Source organism: Adiantum capillus-veneris, chromosome 21 (assembly GCF_014529385.1).
Source record: "Adiantum capillus-veneris isolate H3 chromosome 21, ASM1452938v2, whole genome shotgun sequence".
NCBI classification, from domain to species: domain Eukaryota; kingdom Viridiplantae; phylum Streptophyta; class Polypodiopsida; order Polypodiales; family Pteridaceae; genus Adiantum; species Adiantum capillus-veneris.
This window is the reverse complement of record NC_140951.1, coordinates 47,807,712-47,828,261: the sequence shown is the minus strand read 5'-3', so window position 1 is coordinate 47,828,261 and position 20,550 is coordinate 47,807,712. Positions and strand designations below refer to the sequence as shown.

The 20,550-nt window shown below is 40.8% G+C and overlaps 1 pseudogene; it reads right to left on the bottom strand.

Moving 5' to 3' along the window:
- Positions 1-377: 377 nt before the first annotated feature.
- Positions 378-1,463, bottom strand: LOC147430909 (uncharacterized; annotated as a pseudogene).
- Positions 1,464-20,550: the final 19,087 nt, after the last annotated feature.

Below are 20,550 nucleotides of genomic sequence, written 5' to 3'. Positions count from 1 at the left end.
TGCCATATCTGCAAAGCATTCAATCATGGATAACTTGTTTAGTGAACCCTGCCAGACTCAAGTGCTCCAGTTAATGATGCATACGGCTTGACCATTAAGCTCTCTTTAAGAAACCCTGTCAAGCTCAAGTATGCCTTACTCTGTCTGCACACGGAATGGTCGTCAAGTCCTTTACCTCAAGTTCTGGTAGCAGAACCAACTCAAAAGATGTAAAGATACTTCAGCAGTTGTCCAAAGAAGTCAGCTGGAAGCCAACCATGTAAGCTTCTTGACCGCATAACAAAACCTATTCTGACTCGGCATAATCTAGAAAACAAAATCTTGTACCATGCAACCTGCTACAGTAACTGGTACTCTTCAAATCTGCAACTGGCACTTTAGTAGCCCCCGGGATCAAACGGGAAACTAATCATTTTCCCAACTGTGAGCATTCCTTTAAAAAATTTGCACCATCCTCCAGGATCATAAGGCATATAAAGTAACTGACAGCAATCATAGCTAGCATGATAACCTCCTGGGTCATAAGGTAGTGGATGATCATATTTCAAGTATATTGCATCTCCACAAACTTTCTCATAGCATAGGAACAAAAAGTCCCAAATTCCCATCATAGCAGAACCCAGTGGCAAAATCAATTCAATCACTATGGTTTCCAAAATATCAATCTGCATTTGTGAGTCATTGATTTCCATCACTTCATTTGATACCACAAATGCTGCATGATTGCCTTCTCTAGTAGGCACAAACTCCTCTAGAGCCTCATCCATAAGCTCTTCATCATATGTTGTAGGATGTTCTTCACTACTCTTGTCACAAGGAACTCAAAATTCCTCTAGAGCATCATCAAGCAGATCCATAAGCTCCATATATTCCTCCTTGGATGAACCACCTAATCTGTGAGTATCATCACAGAAAACCTCATCACATGTTTCGTACATAGACACAAATTGTTCTGGCAGCTCCACACTTCCATTCAAATATCTTTCCACTTCGATAGCACAAGTCTCAGCAGACATTACAAAGATAGCATCAATTTCTTTTTCCATAGCAAACCCTGTAACCTGTAGCAATCATAGACTGATCATCATCCATCACCCCCTCTGAATATGCATCTCCATAATCATAATCTTTGTCTTGGTTCACATCAAATACATATGGTTGAGCATCAAATTCATCTACATCATCACCAATGTCCTGAAATGGAGCCATATACATGAAACCCTCTTGTATAGCATCATCCAAAACAATTGCTTTTGCATGTAATGTTGCATAAGCATCTCTTCATGCTCTATACCCAAAGAGCACTCCAAATGGGCATCCACATCACATATTGACTCTGACAAACATGTTTCTTGATCACTGCTAGCAACTACGCTTGTATGCAAACCATGTTCTGGCTCTGAGAAACCTGCTTTCTCATTTATGTCACTTTGAGAGGATATGACTGCATGCTTAGCATCCATAGAGTCATAGCTGCTTTGGAATAAAGAAGACAATCCCAATCGAGCATAAACAGTATCTACTATGAAATCATCATCTGCATGCAATAATGTCTCGTCTTCCAGAAGACATGCATCAATAACAGATTCTAACTTAGCTCGGATAGAATATTGATCACCTGTATGATATGCTTTTTGCATTAAGAAAAATGGCTCCTCATTTTGTCTGCTTTGAGAATTTTTTGAAGCTCCAGGTCTTTATTCACTGAGATCCCCTGTAAAATTGCCTTTGCAAAAGCATCCCAATTATCTGCATATGTTCTTGCAATAACTTGAACTTGCTCCAAAATATCGTCACACACAAGCTGTTCAAACTCTGCAATCATTTGAACTTCTGGCACTCTTTCACGCTTCATTTCTTGCTCGTAACACTCTAGGTAGCCTTTTGAATCATATTCACCATCAAACATTCGTCTTTCATCGCACATTGTATCCAATGCTGCATTTAAAGCTTCTTCTATCTGCTTCTTTGTCTTCACGGCTTCTACTTCATGCAATGATCCTTGCATCACTTGCATCATCTTGGAAAAATCTGGAACTCCTGATTTTCCATTAGAAACATGTGTGATAAATTCTTCAAATAATTTCTTCATCTCCGTTGGAATCTCCATCTGCATCTCCCACCCCGGCTCGTTTCGCGTCGGGTTCACCAAAGATGTTGGGGGATATGTGTTCACTACGTGAGCCGGGTAGGCGCCGGGCCGCTGGCTGTGGGAGGTGTGAGAGAGAACAAGAAGAACAGATGTATATGGCTTTGGCAATCACCGTAGTCTTAAATTAATTAATTCAAGCTTTTAGTACAATGTAATCGATAGCCAAGGCGGACTGTTAGCAGCACCGTCACTCGGATCAGCTGAAAATTAGGAGTTTAAGCTCCCTTTTTACAAAATTAACCGGGCCGTTAACTACACCGGGGCTTAAGATGATGATTAATCAACCTTCGGATTATGTCGGTGAAGAAATTTTTGCCGTTGACGAGGAAAATCCTATTGTGTTGATTCTATCTGTTGGATTTGTCTTCAATCAATGTGCCGAAAGTATTTCTTCTCCTATGACTGCTTACAAGCCCTTGTTGATCTCTCCTTGCCTAAGCCGATGAGAAATAGTCTCCTTGGTTGCCTTGGTTGCAAAGCCCTGGCTTAAGCCTTGCCAAGATCGATAGAGAGAGAGCTCGCCCTTGCATGGCTTAGAGATTTAGAGAGAAAGCTCGCCCTTGCTTTGGTTTTGAGATTGAGAGAGAGAGCTTGTCCTTGTTTGTGTGCCGAGGACGAGCCGAAGCACCTTCGGATTGGATCTCGAGAGAGGCTCGCCCTTCCTTAGCTTGGACTCGCCCTACCTTAGCTTGGATTGCCGATCAAGAGAGAAGCTCGCCCTTGCTTCCTTGGCTTGGAGATTCCTTCTTGGCTCCTTGAAGCTTCGAATTGCCTTCCTCCTCCGCTCCTTGAAGCCACCCTCTTCCTAGTTAGCTCCCCATACCCCGCATGCAAAAAGACTTTTCTATTGTTAGCGTGCCCTCTCCCTCCAATAGCGCCGCAGCTACTTACGTGGCACGGGAACGAGCACTATGATGTGGCAGGGCCGGGTGCGGACCAGCACCGTTTGACACAATTCTGGTACCAAACATGGTCGCCTCTGCATGTTAAGCATTTTTTTCTCCATGCTCGTCCTCGTCCGAGCCTCCTGCAGTCCGCCACGAGCTTCTTTTCCTCCTCTCTACGCTCGCCTACGCTGTCTGCACACTTTTGGGCCTTCCTTCATTTTTAGCTTCACACCCTCACCCTTTAGTTTACAAGGTGGGCGGCCGGACTTAGTGGGCGGCCTTCCTTTATGGTCATGGGCTATGTGTTGGGGTATAAAGCCCAATGTGGTCGCCCAGGTAAGTGGGCGGGCCGCCAGGTATGTACACACATTCTTTTGTTAAAACCTAATAAGAACTCACTATGCTCTACACATTACAGTAGAGCGAGTTCACCATATCGTCGTGCTCTTCTTCTTGCACTCTCTCTCGCGTCGCACTTCCGCTCGTACTCCTTCAACTGGTATCAGAGCACAGATCGAGGCTCGGGGCAGCATTTGCAGGTAGCCAGAGTCACCTGCTCAGATTGGAGTGAGATTCGACAGGCGAAGACACGGCCCCAAATCATTCTGAGGTCATCTCGGCCACCGTTCGGCTTTGACAAAGCTCTGCGCAGGTCATTTTTGACTACGTGGTCTTGGCGGGTGCAGATCCGACTCTGCAAATTTGGGGTTTCGGCCTACGACTGCAGGTGCTGAGGATATGTGCACTTCTAGAGTGCTGATTTGTGGCTGTCTACACAACAAAGGACGGCTCACAGTTCTTGGAGGCGTCTCACATACGACACGGGCGCACCTACACACAGACTATAGGCGACATCCACTAGTTCATCAGGTAGCTTGTGTTTGCTGCTTGATATTCCAGATTCCATCCTGACATTGCAGGTACTTCCACATGGGATGTATTGTCAGAGATGATGTATGTCTGTTGAGGGTTTGCTGGCTGTGAGTCACGCAGCAAACAACCGCCGCAGCGGTTACAGCGTACAGTGGGAAATTTGTGGATGTATGACTTTGTGGGAAGTCTATGTACTGTCAGATTTACTGCAGCCTTTGTTGAGGGTCGAGTGAGGTTTTATTGAGCTGGGGGATTCTCGAATGTTGAGATCCTTTCGGTGATACAGGTCTTGGAGCGATCCCTCGAGCACCCTTAGATAGGGAGCTAGGATGTATTGACTGTAAGTGACAGTTGGGATTGCATCTTTGCTTTATTGCCGTTGAGGCATTGTCGCAGTCTATGCTTACAGGACAGTGACAGGACAGTGAGAGACAGTACAGGTGCAGGACAGGTTTACCCACAGCTTACAGTGTTAGAGAGAAAGTGGTTTTTTGAACTGTTTTTGGTCTGTTTTTTAGTACACCATAGCCATTTTACAAAAAAGACTCTACTGAAATTTCTGAAGAATCTGAAGCTTTCTTTTTCATTTTGACAGGTTGATATTGATTCAGAGGTCAGTTTACAGGGGAAACTCTGCCGAATTTTTCCCAGGAAAGTAAACTACTGTGAAGCGTAGTTATGGCTGGATCACAGGACACTGCTCTTTACAATATCAAGAAGTTGGATGGAACCAATTTCCCATTGTGGAAGAAGAAGATTTGGCACGTGTTGGTACAAAAGAAGCAGATAAAACCTATAAAGCTCAAGGGGATAAAACCAGAAGATATGGACGAAGATGAATGGAGCGAAATGGATGAATTGGCACTTTCTACCATTATGCTGACTTTGGCAGAAAGCGTTTACTTCAATGTCGCAGACTAGATGTCGGCTTATCAAGCATGGACAAAGCTGAGTGATCTTTATGAGAAGCAGAGTGCAGCTTCACATGTATACTGGCTTAAGAAGCTTGTTGACTTGAAGATGAAAGAAGGGATCCCTATGTCCAATCATCTGAATGAATTCAACACCATCTACAGTCAGTTGTCAGCTCAAGGTGTCAAGTTTGATGAGCCTGTTAGAGCTATGTTCCTGTTGATCACATTGCCGGAAAGTTGGGACACTTTTTTCAGAGCTTTGAGTAATTCTGTACCTCTAGATGGTTTGACCATAGCAGGTGTAGAAGGCAGTCTGCTTACTGAAGAAACCAACAAAAAGACAATGGAAAAAGGCAAAGGAGCAACCTTAGTTGTCAGGGGAAGGACCAAAGAAAAGGACAAAGGTGGAAAGAGGAATCAGTCTTGTAGCAAGTCCCGCAGTGCTAAAGGCAAGAGTGACATAGAATGCTACCATTGTGGCAAGAAGGGTCACATGAAAAGAGACTGCAGAGAATGGAAAGCAGAAAAAGGCAAAGAGAAAGCTGAAGACCATGGTGAGAAGAACAAGTCCTCAGTGAAGATTCGAGAAATAAATGTGACAAACACTATTGCAGAGGATGACAGTCTAGTGTCAGGAGACATCTACTTCTTGAAGAATACTCAGCTCTTCTTACAGCATCTGATGGAAATGCACTGAGTGACTGGATTATAGACTCAGGGGCATCACTTCATGTGTCTCCAAACAAGGAGTGGTTTACCTCTTATGTGACCACTAAAGATCATGTTCGGCTAGGCAATCGGTAGAGATGTGAGATCTTAGGTGTTGGAGATATTCAATTGAAGTTTCAGAATGGCTCTTCTTTCACGCTGAAGAATGTAAGACATGTTCCCGCAATTACAAAGAGCTTGATCAGCACATGTTTACGTGATGATGCTAGCTACGTCACCACTTTTGGACAGAACATGTGGAAGATATCCAAGGGTTCTATGACAATAGCACATGGAGTAAAGTCTGGAGGACTTTACATGATTTATGTATCAAATGTCTCTAAAAATGTAATCAATGTAACCGAGCAGTCGAACGTTTCTTTGTGGCATAGCCGGTTAGGACATATATCCAAGAAGGGAATGGAAATCTTCTCTCATTATGGTTATTTGCCTGGCTTTTCATTTAATGATTTTGAATTCTATGAACATTGTCTGTATGGTAAGCAAACACAGCAGCCACATAAGCATAGAAGCAGTAGAAGAGATACACAGTTGGCACTTGTTCATAGTGATTTGTGTGGACCTATGCCTAACCTATCTCTAGGGGGAGCTTCTTACTTTATGACATTTATAGATGATTACTCGAGGAAAGTATGGGTTTACTTTCTCAAGCACAAGGATGAAGCGTTTAGTGTTTTCAAAACATTTGTGACACTTGTGGAGAATCAGAGTGGCAAGAAGCTTAAATGCTTACGCACTGACAATGGTGGAGAGTATGTTTCAAAGGCCTTTCAGGACTTTTGTGAGTCAAAAGGTATAAAACGTGAACTTACTGCTCCTTAAAATCCTCCTCAAAATGGTGTTGCTGAGAGGATGAATAGGACCATACAAGAAAAGGTCAAAAGTATGTTGTCTAATGCACAACTGCCAAATGGGTTTTGGGCTGAAGGTGTATCAACAGCTGTTCATCTTATAAATAGATCTCCTAGCAAGGTTTTGGAGAAGGATTCAGTGGCAGAGATGGTATGGTCAGGCAAAATGCCCTCATACAAGCATCTCAGAGTCTTTGGCTGTGAGGCATATACTCATGTTCCAAAGGAATTTAGGAACAAACTTGAGCCAAAGAGTAGAAAGTGCATCTTTCTAGGCTATGGTAATTCTGGTGAGATGGGGTACAGACTTTGGGATCCCGAATCAAGAAAGGTTATCCGCAGCAATGATGTTCACTTTAATGAAGCCAAATATCATTCTAAACTAGAGAGGGTTGAGGAGATTAGAAGAGTTGTCTTCCAAGAAGATGGACCTGCACGTGCAAGACAAAATGTCAGGGCTCAAGAGGAGCAAGGACAGGATAGAGTGGAACCACAGGTTGTGGCTGAGCCTGAGCCACCTATTGTCCGTAGATCTGGACGTATCACATGACCTCCTGATAGGTTTGTTCCATCTATGAACTATGTCATGTTGACTGATTGCAATGAGCCTTCATGTTACAAGGAAGCAGTGCAAATGAAGGACTTCGGGAATTGGCAATTGGCCATGCAGTCAGAGATGACAGCTTTGCATAAAAACAAGACATGGAAGCTAGTTAAATTACCTCATAGCAAAAAGGCTCTACCTTGTAAATGGGTTTACAGGTATAAGATCACCGCTCATGATAGTCAGCCAAAGTACAAAGCAAGGCTTGTTGCCAAGGGCTTTAAGCAAGAACAAGGCATTGACTTTGATGAAGTCTTCTCTCCGGTGGTCAAGATGACTACATTGAGATGCTTTCTTGCATTGGTTGCCATATTAGATTTGGTGTTGCACCAAATGGATGTCAAGACAGCGTTCTTGCATGGTGATTTAGATGTGGAAATTTACATGCAGCAGCCAGAAGGGTTTGTTGAGAAAGGCAAGGAAGATTGGGTATGCCAGTTGTTAAAGAGTCTTTATGGCTTTAAAAAATCACCAAGGGCATGGTACCATAAGTTCCACAAGTTTATGCTTTCTTAATACTACAAACGTAGTGAGTTCGATCACTGTCTATATACAAAGAAGGCTAAGGATGGCAGTTGGTTGATCCTTATTTTGTATGTGGATGACATGTTGATTGCTGGCAAGCACTTGGAAGAAATTTTAGCTTTGAAGTCAAAGATGGCAAAATCGTTTGACATGAAAGACATGGGTGAGGCAAGTCATATTCTTGGTATGCGCATTGAGAGAGACAGATCAAAGAAGTTGATTTGGTTATCTCAAACAGAGTATATTGACAAGGTTTTGCAGCGTTTCAATATGGAGAAGGGAAAGGCATTGAGTGTTCCATTTCCACCATATGTGAAACTTAGCAAACAAGATTGTCATGTGTCTGAGGAAGAACAGGCTAAAATGGATAAGATTCCATATGCGTCTGCAGTGGGTAGCTTGATGTATGCAATGATTGCTACTCACCCAGACATTGAATTTGCAGTGGGAGTAGTAAGTCGGTACATGTCAAACCCAGGCAAGAAACATTGGGAGGCAGTGAAAGGAATATTGAGATACCTGAAAGCTACAAAGAGTATGTGTATATGCTATGGGAGTTAGGAGCTAAGTGTAAAGGGTTTTACAGACTCAGATTATGCAGGTGACTTAGACAGCCGAAGGTCTACGTCAGGGTATGTCTTTACATTGGCTGGTGGAGCAGTATCATGGTGTTCTAGATTACAAGATTGTGTTACTCAGTCTACTACAAAGGCTGAATATGTTGCAGCATCAGAGGCATGCAAAGAATCAATTTGGCTTAATCGACTAGTAACAGATTTGGGAATCAAAGAAGAGATGCATGTGTTATATTGTGATAGTCAAAGTGCTATACAATTGGCTCGCAATCAAGTTTATCACTCAAAGACAAAGCATGTGGATTTGAAGTATCATTTCATCAGGGAAATGCTCGAGGATCAGCAACTTCAGCTTGTCAAAGTTCACACCACAGAAAATCCTGCTGATCTACTTACAAAAGGACTTCCATCAGAGAGCTTTGCGCATTTTTGCAAGCAGTTAGGTGTAGGGTAGTACATCACTTCTCTACATCTCTTGTATATTAGCTTGTATAGTAGCTTCTCTCACACTTAAAGTACCACATTGGACTTTAAGTGGGAGGTTGTTGGGGTATAGAGCCCAATGTGGTCGCCCAGGTAAGTGGGCGGGCTGCCAGGTATGTACACACATTCTTTTGTTAAAACCTAATAAGAACTCACTATGCTCTACACATTACAGTAGAGCGAGTTCACCATATCGTCATGCTCTGCTTCTCGCACTCTCTCTCGCATCGCACGTCTGCTCGTACTCCTTCACTATGACCCTTCATTCATAAGGGTTCTACATTTGGCATATATTTTGGCACTGCCTTGTTGGGTATCTCCCGCAGTCAATGCATTCCGAGAGGTCACATTCCGAACATAAGCTCTTCATGCACTTTTTGTGCTCGCGTAAAACAACATCACATTTAGTATACACTTCGGCCAAGCATCGCCTAGCAAGTCATTTTTCTCCAGCAGACCGCAGCAGTGTTAGCCTTTCCCCGTAATGATTGCATTCTAAAACCCGGTCGAAAGACAAAAACTCCGAGATGGCACTCCAACCGAGTGGACCGGGCTAGTGCGGAACTGGCCCCCGGCAAATCTTTAATAGCCAATAACTTGGCAACCGTAACTCCGATTGTTGCTGATCTGAAAAGACCAATGTGCTCCACAAAGTGAGCACTTCAAGGCCGTGCATTCATTTCATTTCTGTCACCTCAGCTATAGTTGCCCAATCCGGTACGGCTTTGCAATCGACTCAAACTTCGAATTTCCATAACTTCTTCACCGTAGCTCCAATCGACGAGCCGTAAAGACAAGCCGGTAGAGCACTTCAAGCACTGCAGTTCTAGATTATAATCTTCCATTTGTGCTCACTTCAAACATACTCATTTTTGGCATCATTAAGGCATCTGTTGGCCCTTTTAAGCCTCATCTGGCATACATTAATCATTAAGCTTGGCCTGTTACCAAGCCCTGATCACTGCTCACTAAAGGTGTAGGCTTTAAAGAAGCTTATCTTGCATTTATCTGCTCTTTTTCTCATCATGGCAGTGGAGCTTCACGACAACGCTTTAACCCCGGCCAAAAGAAACTCTTTCTTACAGTAGACTAAGTCTTCATGTATCATGGGTGTCATGCTATGGGTACATCATGAGCTTCCTGTAATATCTGAAGTTTGATTCCAGCTTGATTTGTAATACAAAGACGGTTATCAAAGTAAAGGTCATCACCTTCATCATGAAAGCCTTTGATTTGCCTCTCCTGCTTCTCTTTGTGATTATTTAGGTTCATCAAGTACTGGATTTTTAAGTAATACATGTCCTAAGTCATACCTTCTCAAATAAGGTCAATTAAAGAAGTAGTAGAGGTTGTGAGAGCCACTACAATACTCTTCCTGCTCAGGGCATCGGCCACAAGATTTTCCTTCCCATGTTTATATTCAATTTCAAAATCATATTCGCATAACAACTCCATCCATCTTCGTTGCCGCATAATAAGGTCAGGTTGGATGTAGATTTGTCGGTATGTAGTTCAAATCTCCTTTCAAGAAGATAATGTCGCCATACTTTAAGAGCAAGCAAAACGGCCAATAATTCCAAGTCATGCGTAGGATAGTTTAACTCATGTATACGTAACTTAGGAGACTCATAAGGTACTGGTTTTCCTTCTTGAGACAGAACGCCATCGATAGCTTGTCCACTCGCATCAGTGAGCACAATGAATTTCTTTGAGAAGTCTGGAAGCTGTAGTATTGGAGTATTCACCAAAGCTTCTTTGAGTTTCTCAAAACTAGCTTGAGCACGTTCATTCCAAGTAAACACTTAAGCCTTCTTAAGCGTATTAGTCAATGGAGATGCAATCTTAGCATAACCTTCAATAAATGCACAATACTATCCTATTAAACAAAGAAAACCACGTACTTTTCGTACTGATTTTGGTGTAGGCCAAGCTATAACAGCTTTGATCTTATTGGATTAGTAGAAACACCATCCTTAAATACAATAAATTCCAAATATTCCACCTTGTTAGTGAAGAAGGTGCATTTGCTACGTTTGGTATAAAGTTGATTTTGACGAAGAAGTTCAAGTAGTCGCTGCACATGTTATTCATGTTCTTCTCTGTTTCTTGAGTAAACTGGGATATCATCAAAGAAGACAAGAACAAAATAATCAAGATACTCTCAAAACACATTGGACCTGTGCCCATATTGCGAATTGTTACTTTAGTTATCGGGTTTATGTCCTAAGTAAATCACAAGGCTCCATTCTTCTTCGGGATGGTGAACCATCAATTGAAATAAGGTGCACAAGATGGCTCCAAAATACCCATAAATATCTTTTTATTCAACAAGTAAATAAGCTTCAGTAGATGGGCCTTAGGAACAGGAATAGGACGTGAATTCTATGGCATATGAAGAACGATAAAGATAACCATAGGTGCAACAACATATGGATCTACACATCCAATCTCACTGGGCTCAAAAGCAAAGGCCTTGTCATGTTTTGCAAGCATCTCTTGAAAGCTCTTGAGCTCCTCATCAATAAGAAACCCTTCTTCAGCGATGACTACCTGCTTCAACGTATCTTCAGTAAATTTATGTCCAATATTCTTGGGATCCCTTAGCTTTGGTTGATGTGAACCTTTCTCGATAATCTCATCATTTCCTCCTAGAAGAGGTGTAGCTACATGCCTGATCTTCTTTGCAACAGTCTTGTACTTTGTATCCACCTGCACTTCAAATACACCATCCAAATTTTTTGCTTACCTTCGTTAGAATGTCATACATGTCCATTGAATGCACTTGCACAAATTTAGTCCCAACTAGCAACCTACACTTATTGATAACTTCAAGTTCTGACACTGTATCAACATTAAAAACTTCTTCAAAGACTCTTGATATAGCATCATCATGTTCAAGTACATCACATCCCAGTAGATCACTATGAACACTTACCACATATTGCGTCTCCCACTTAGATAGCTCATTGAACTTCCTTTATGAAACTGAACCTTCAGATGTTAGTCTTAGAAACCCAAGGAAAAAGTCTCTTTTTACGAGAACTTCTCCTTCTCTATACCACTATAGTCCCACCCTATAGTGGCACCCTTAGAAAATCTTAAGCAAACCTATACTCTTTGAACTCTTTGCAAATCTTTGGCAAGGGCTGATCTCGTAAGCTGTCTTTTTTTCTTGACATGATCAACACAAACAATCAAAAATTGAATCACTCTTTTACCATCTCTGCTTCGGATCCTTGCATATGTTGAACCATCATTTAGAACCTCTGTCTCCATGCGCATAGCCGTTATGTAAGGTTGCCCTAAAATAAGTGGATAGGAGGAATGCTCCTGTATGAAAAAATTACGTTCACCACAAACATCTCCATTTGTTACCTTCACATTTGCACATGCTCCATATAGTTCACTAGGAAGCTCAAATCTTCCAACCATGATCCATATCAATAGACCACTTTCCTCTTTGATACAAGCTCTTTTATCAAATTAATTTCTGAACCATGATCCACAAGTGCTAGAATAGGCTTATCAATATCACCAATCTTAACAATTGTCTCCGTAGTGGCTCTTGCCCAATGTGTTATGGAAAATTGACTCCTAGGTACTGCTTCATCATCGTCATCATTATTCAAGTGAAGATGTCTTACCTTGGGTGTAACTTGATTGGACGTTAATGTAGAATGTAAGCTTTCTTCTTCAATCTTTGCCTCATAAGCATCCATAATTGATTCTACATGTTGAATCACTTGGCTCTTGATCATGTTAGGTTCCTGCTCAATTGGTACTTGTCGCTTTTGATTTATAATCTCAATGATTTCCTCTTGAAATTCATGTTTAGCAATACCCAAGACATTGCCCAAAGTAAGTTCCACCTTGCTATTGAGAATGCATTCCTTAGATACCTTCTTCAAATTTGTAGCCAATTCAATGTTGGATTTTAACTTGTAAGAAGGTCCTCTTGGCAAGAACTACTTCGGAACTTGAGCCTTCTTCCTTCTTGTCTCTAGCCCTTGTAGCCCGCTTTGATGAGCATGCAATATATTCATCTCTCTTGCGCTTCTCTTCTACCATAGCTTCATTAGCTTGAGATTTTGTGTAGACACATATCTTTCACAGATGAACTCTATAGTGTTGTGCACAACATGTCTATAGATGTAGAGTTAGAGTAAGTTCCACCTTGCTATCGAGAATGCGTTCCTCAGATACCTTCTTCAAATCTGTAGCCAATTCAATGTTGGATTTTAACTTGTAAGAAGGTCCTCTTGGCTTACCTTGCTTTTTGTCATTGGATGCCTCTTCCATAACCACTTCAGGTGCAAGAACTACTTTGGAACTTGAGCCTTCTTCCTTCTTGTCTCTAGTCCTTGTAGCCCGCTTTGATGAGCCTGCAATATATTCATCTCTCTTGCGCTTCTCGTCCACCATAGCTTTGTTATCCTGAGATTTTGCGTAGACACGTATCTTTCACGGATGAGCTCTATAGTGTTGTGCACAACATGTCTATAGATGTAGAGTTAGAGTGGCCATGCTCAAGCGAGACAAAATGAATTGATCCTCTTAGGATAGAGATGGATTCTACCATGGCTAGAGAATATACGATGTCATGCATGTACTTTGAGAGAGCGAGTGGGTACAAGTTGAGACAAGGTTCCTCCCTATACCTCTTGTACACAGACTAGGTCCTATAGTAGTACCACTTATGAGCACATTCTCCTTAAGTGGGAGATTGTTGGGTTAAATGCAATGTGCATCTTAATCGATCAAACACGCCAGAGACAAGATTCCTCCCTATACCTCTTGCACATAGTACTAGGTCCTATAGTAGTACCACTTATGAGCACATTCGCCTCTAAGTGGGAGATTGTTGGGGTAAATGCAATGTGCATCTTAATCGATCAAACACGCCAGAAACATCCGATCACCCATCACTTGCACACACCTTATTCTTTATTAGCTGGAAGAATAAGGGGCTCTCACACACACAGTGTGGTGAGTTGCTCCACCTACATCTTGTGTTCTCTCTCTCTCTCTCTCTCTCTCTCTCTCTCTCTCTCTCTCTCTCTCCTTCCTCCTCCCTCTTTGCACACGCACTACATTTTCAAAATCACATCTATTATCCTCACAATAACACTGTATATCTTCATGAGATAATCGATTGGTAGCCAAATTTATCTTTAGCCTTCCCAGTTTTGATTTTAAAAAAATTGATTTGAACTTTTTCCTTTCTCTAGTGGCTTTTCTTTCCCATTCTTTGGCTTTGAACCCTTATCCAAATCTTGAAATGTTTCCTTTCTTTAGTGGCTTGTCTTTCCCATTCTTTGGCTTTGAAACCCTTATCCAAATCTTGAAATTTGATATTGGAGGCTACCATTGAGTGGTAGATAACCTACCAAATGGTTTGAGACCTTTTTGTATTGATATAGTTTTGAATAACATGGTATTTGGATTTTTCTCCAATAAGAGTTTAAACAATTGGAAACTGGATACTTAGCTTGACTTTATTGACTTGGAATTTAGAATGCTTGTCTCATCTACACTGGAGAGAGATTGCTTTTGGGGTTTGTCAACATTGGAGTTAAAAGTGGCCTTTGTGCCTTGATTAGTAGCATCAATATTGAAAAACATATAACACGGAGTTATCAATGATAAACCACAATTGTTAATTAATGATCCATAATGAAAGCAAAATGATTATTACCATGAATGAATGTCAGCAAATTTTGTTGCAAAGAGATAGGAAGGAGAGAAACTTACAAATGTGAACAATCTACTCACAACACACACTCAACATGGCACTTGATCAAAACAAATCCAATCTAGCAGCTTATCAAGTGGATAGATTCCAAGGCAATTTTTTTGCGGTATGTAGACTTGTGCTGCGATGATCCTTGGCTTGGCAAAATCAAGCTTGGTGGCCATGTTCAAATAAGATCCATAGAGTTGTTTCTTAGCATCAATTATCAGAGTACCTGTCAAAAATACATCAAAACAAGACTACTTGGTCTTGATTAGTAGTTATACAAAGTCTAAGCATTGAACCATAATCATAAGGAGAAATTCAAAATAGTAGCTTAGCTATGATGGATGAGTGTTCCATCTCCATGAACCTTTATCTCATAATTATGAATTTTAGGATCAATGTATGCCACAGTAAATTTCAAGGGTAGAGTAAGTGACCCTAGCTGATAAAACTAGAGTCACTATAGTATAATACATTAATGGGTATTATTGCCTAGAAGACATCTTGGAAGGAAACACATGATAAAAGAATTTAACAACATATAATCTTGTTCTAAAGTGTTAGAAAGTGATTGAGAGATGTAGTTGATTTAACAATCAAAAGCATAGACAGACAGTTCACAATAAATAATAATAAAAATATATATAAAAAATCAAATCCGTGTGAGAGTTATTCGTGAATAAGGTCATCTTTTGGTGGAAATATTCCAAAGGGGTAGGGAATTTTTTTGTCAGACTTTTGGTGGATCTAGCTTCAAAGGAACCTAGAATTTATCTCAATTATCCTCCTCATATGGTAGTCAAGCGTTTATTGCTAGTATGACCTAGGCACCATGGCCGGTTAACCAATTGTCTCAATGGTCAAGAAGTAGCAAGGATGGTTGATCAAGGAAATAGTAGCAGTCTCGATACGTTTATGGTTGAGGGGCAAGGGTTATGGAGACTGGGTGGCCAATAAGTTTGCAAGGGTTACTAGAATTTGGGCGCCCAAAAAGTGAGCGGTCTGACAATTGACCAAGAAATTGAAGTAATTGGGGGGTAGTGATGGAAAAACGTGTCTTAGCTTAATAGCATGTCATTTTTAATTTCAAAAATGCAAGTCGAGAGCAAGGGAAAAAGGAGAAATTCTACCCCAAAATACAGAAAAATAGTGCAAAGACCCGAAATAATTAACCTTTTTTTTAATTCAAAAATCCGCTTAGCAAATTCAAATTCAAGGAAAGAAATTTTGTACGCTTGGAAAAATGAAAAAAAGAATCCGAACACTATTGGGGGGTGACTACACCCTTGAGGACTAGAAGTCTTGTTAATGAATGGGTGGCCATAGGCCATTGGCATGCAGTTGAGGGCCGGCTAGTAGGGAACTAAGCCACAAACTTTTTTTATTAAAAGTGTGTGAACACTACTGAAGTGTGAGGTTGTGAGCAGACAGGTAGAGTGCGATGGCACGAGTGGGAGATGAGGAGCTAGCATCTGGTACAGGCCGTTTTGGCCACTGTGCAAGGAGGAAGAAAGGCTCCTATTCCTAGGGTGCTCAACTCAATGCAATTTCAATAGAACTTGATGGCAATCAACGGACTTGTTTTGGAGGATGTAAGGGGGTGATCACACGGTTGGTGCTTGAAATTTTATAGTGCTTAATTGTTGTCAAGTTTCTCTTAACCATAGGGATTCCACTATTTAATCAGTAGCTACAAAGATTATCTTCTCCTCAAGTGATTGCCACTGCAATCTTTATCCCTTGCTTTTCTTCAGTTTAACCCAGACCGCTTCTTTCCAACTCCTTCTAAGCTCTTCAAGGTCGAGCACAAACCACCCACAAAAAAAATCAATTCAATTTCTTCAAAATTTCATGTCTTCTCCAATCCTTCTTTGCAAACCCTCGTACTTCCTTCTCACAAGCCACTTTTTTTTACCAATTTCTTTGAATCAAGTGTTGCACATACCTGGTTTTGACCATAGATTAGACAAACTTTCTAATTAATTTGATTAATTATCGATGTTTTTAAACTTCATGCCCAATCCAAAATCTCTTGCTTCTTCAACTCTCGCTATTCCACCTTCACAATCTATAAGAGTTAGCCAACAGATTGAATTTTAAACTTGTCATATCAAATCTCAATCCTCGATGAGTGGAAATAATTGGTCAATTTGCCCATTAATCGTTAAGTAAGCCTTGATTTTGCAAATTGGTGCACCCAATTTGTAATTTGCTCCTTAAAATTTGAATTCGATTGTCGATTCCCTTGAACCAAAAGCTCTAATACCACTGTTGGAAGCAAGGGTGGGCTTCCACCCTTGGTCATGAAATTCAACCCTTGACCTTGCCATGATGGAGAAGAGAAAAGAGAGAGATAGTAGGGGAAGATGTTGACAGAGAAAGGAAGAGATGGATATGTTGACATATCTACACATAATAGTACACAGAGAAAAGAAAGAAGACAAACTCTTACACAAGAATATGACACAGTCAAGCTCCATATCCCGAGGCATAGCTTAAGAGAGGGGAAAGGGAAAAATTGAGAGCATCTACACAAGAAACGCCTAAAATCATAGCCCAAACTTCACGGCACCCCTTCTTGTGGAGTTTGGTATTTAATTTATTATTTGCATTTTTGGGTGCCAAAATTGGAGTCCCCTCTTTTACATCTAGTCCACTTTAGTACTTGAGTGGAGCACATCAATTGCATGTCCATAAGAGTGATTTCCCACTAGAGCTATTTACAAGCAGCCATAGTGGCTTATTAATAAAAAGTATAAAATATTATGCAAAGGTAAAATGGCTAACAGGGTTAATATTTACTAGTACCTCCTCTTCAACTCCTAGAATTCCAATCTACAAATCATCATCAACTCACTAATAGTAAAATCAAATAGACAACACATAATTAACCATAATGCCAACTATGTTAATTTTAGTTAACCACATACAATAGGAGGGTTCCCAGTCTCATAACAATGGTGCATACCTTACAGGAAGTAATCACACATATGAGGGATGTCCCAAACCTTTCATGCCCAATGTTGATGAAGATAGCCAAGATAATAATCACCTACATCACCGTGTCTGAGGACATCGAGGCATTTGTGCACCCATGGCAAGTCTTCCTTGAAGGATCAAAGGGCATTTGTTGGAATATGGAAACATAGGTCTCAAGCTGCAGTGTCATAATGGGGATGTACGCAAGAGTCATGTTTCTACCCTCACATTACCTGCAAATTACTTTTGAGGAGGCATTCTTGATAGGATTCTTTGAGATGGACTCAACCATCTTCAACCCCATGACAAAGGATCTACTAGCCCACACATTGCCTACTAGATCACAATAATGAACAACCCTTTCAAGGACTTTGCAGTCTAAGCAGATATAGTGGCAAGGTAGAAAAGTTCAAAAACATCACAATGACCCTAGAAAAGAGAAAAGTTGACTATCTTGCTTTTGGCCTGCAAAAAGTGGGTCAAATCCAAAAAGATTTGGGGTAGAGCATCACCACACCCTCTGTCACAACCTCACCAATGATCGTGCCAAAATCATACCAAACATGGATCGCAATCCATGTACCTTTATGAAATTTTGAATTGATATTTTGACAAGTAAAAAAGTGATAAGATTTGAAGTATTTTTTCCTAAATCACTCTTATCAAAAAAGATCAAAAGGTGGCCAAAAGGGCATAAGACAAATCAAGTGAGAAACCACTGAAACAGACCCTAAAATTGACTTTTGGTTGACCTAAAAAAGTCCAAATGCTACAAAAATCCAAAAGCTGACATTAGGGAGCCAAAGGAAATCTATGTGTTAAGTTTCAATTCAATCTGGAACTGAGGTACATGGATTGTGATCCAAATTGGACTTTGAAACCTCAGCAAAGACTAAACTGTCACCGTGGATACACAAAGACATTCCAATTTGGATGTGTGGGGCTTTTAAATCGAATAGTTTATGAAGGGAAGACTGTGTTTTAGACAAAGAAGTGAATGATAGAGGATACATTCCTAAACCATTCCCTGAACATTTGTTTGAACCCTTTGAGTAGACTCAAATTTTGGCCCCTTTGGATGTGTGTGTAAATGAATCTACACCTACACACTTTTGTGATGAGGAAGTCTATGATGTGGTACCAATCCAAATGGTATTTATTGAAACACTCGAGGAGCAATAGGTCTTCTCTAATCACTACTATGATGCCACGGATGAGCTGGAAGAAGAAACAATTACAAAAGAGGAATCAAACTTTGAAAAAGAGCACATGAGGGAAAAATTTTGACTCAGGAGAGGAGAAGGAAAGTTTTTTTAATTTCCAAACCATCATCAAAGACTCCAACAAAGGTATCGCAGGAAGCGGGACAATAACATGAAAAGGAAAACATCAAAACCCACAATGGAAAACAAATTTACTCAATTCTTGATTAAAGTAGATGCAACCAACTACATAAAAGACAAGATAATGGGAAGAAAATCATAGACAAAAAAACTCATATCAACAAACAAAATGACAACAAACATTGTCCAAGCCTGATAGGATTAAAGGAAAAGAACCTCTGATGACAAAAACCAAACGCAAAGACCAAACGCAAAGCAAAATACAAGGAGCTAAAACAGACGCTGAAAGAAGTCTGGACCACAGAGATGGAGTCAAACAGTGACAAACCTAGGGCAATCAGTGCTCTCATTATAAAAAATATACTTTGGAAGATCGTCAAATCGTTATTGAGCAACCCTTGCAACAACCAAAAGAACCAGGGGAATCCTACAAAGGATTGGAGAACGTGTTGGCGGATATGCCGCGAGCAGATGATAGCATAGCCAGAACTAAAACAATAACCAAAAGAACCAGGGAAATCCTATGAAGGACTGGAGAATGTGTTGGCGGATATGTCGCAAGCAAATGCTAGCATAGCGAGAACTAAACCAACAACCAAAAGAACCAGGTAAATCCTGCGAAGGATTGGAGAATGTCTTGGCAGATATGCCACGAGCAAATGCTAGCATAGCGAGAACTAAAACAACATACCAAAATGCCAGCCAAGGATGTAGCTCAACTCAAAAGCAAATAGATGGTTGTCAATCACCTAGTCAACCTTCTAAGGCAATCACTACTTGAGGAAATCAAACCTACACATCCTATGTGCTTGTGACTACAAAACAACCTACAACATTAACGCTACCAAAATCAAGACCAAAAGTCCTCGAATCTCCTCAAAACTCACATGGGTTACTTTACTTACTGAGAGGGCACTACCCTATGGACTCTAACCTTTATGGAGACAAGCAGTCTATTACACTTGGTGCAACAAACGTGTATGAAGACAAGCAGTCTATTACAGGTCACCAATTCTCAACTTGTATGATCCTAATGTATAGCTTTACTTGCTGTGAACCTACTGGTATGAATAAATCTCAAAACACACACACAGTTTGCAAGAAAACTCACTGAGGAGCTTGCTTTTCAGTAGAATCAAAACTTCGCAAGCTTAGCGTTGGTGCGTAGCCCTCACTGTTGCTAACTCGTTGGTGGTGTTGGCTTTGCAATGGCTAATCCATAGCGTATGTAGCAAAGAGATAAGACCTCTCTCTCTCTCTCTCTCTCTCTCTCTCTCTCTCTCTCTCTCTCTCTCTCTCTCTCTCTCTCTCTCTCTCTCTCTCTCTCTCTCTCTCTCTCTCTCTCTCTCAATTCACACAAACACATCATACTAAATGCAATAGTTTGATTGATTCAAAAGTATTTCTAGTGTTACAAAACTTTGGATTATATACATTCCTCTTGAGGGGAACATGCCCATCAAAAAATAATATCTTCAATCAATCAAAATGAGATATTACAAAAAATGGGTGGTCGTGTGATCCTTCTTAGTGTTCCATCGTCAACACTCCCACTCTGCATCCATGTCATCCCTGACATGACTGGTCCATGGATCTATTTGTTCGTCAGTCCGTTTCTTTGCTCAATAGAACCTTGGTGTCTTAATCATCTTCAAGTATGATTCATATCTGATATTGCCGATGCTCATCGTTGGTCCAAAAATCTTGTTGTCGTATGTGAAAAACCCCGTGTAGAAAGCCTCTTCAAAGGCTTGCAAGTGGAAGCTCGGTAAAAACATCAATCGTTGATAGAAATGATGTAGCACTTGTGGTGAGGGTTGAGTGGAGAGGTTGTAAGCCAATTTACCGAGATTATCACCTGTGACAGTAGACTTGAGTCCGTAGCTTTGTGCGGTGCG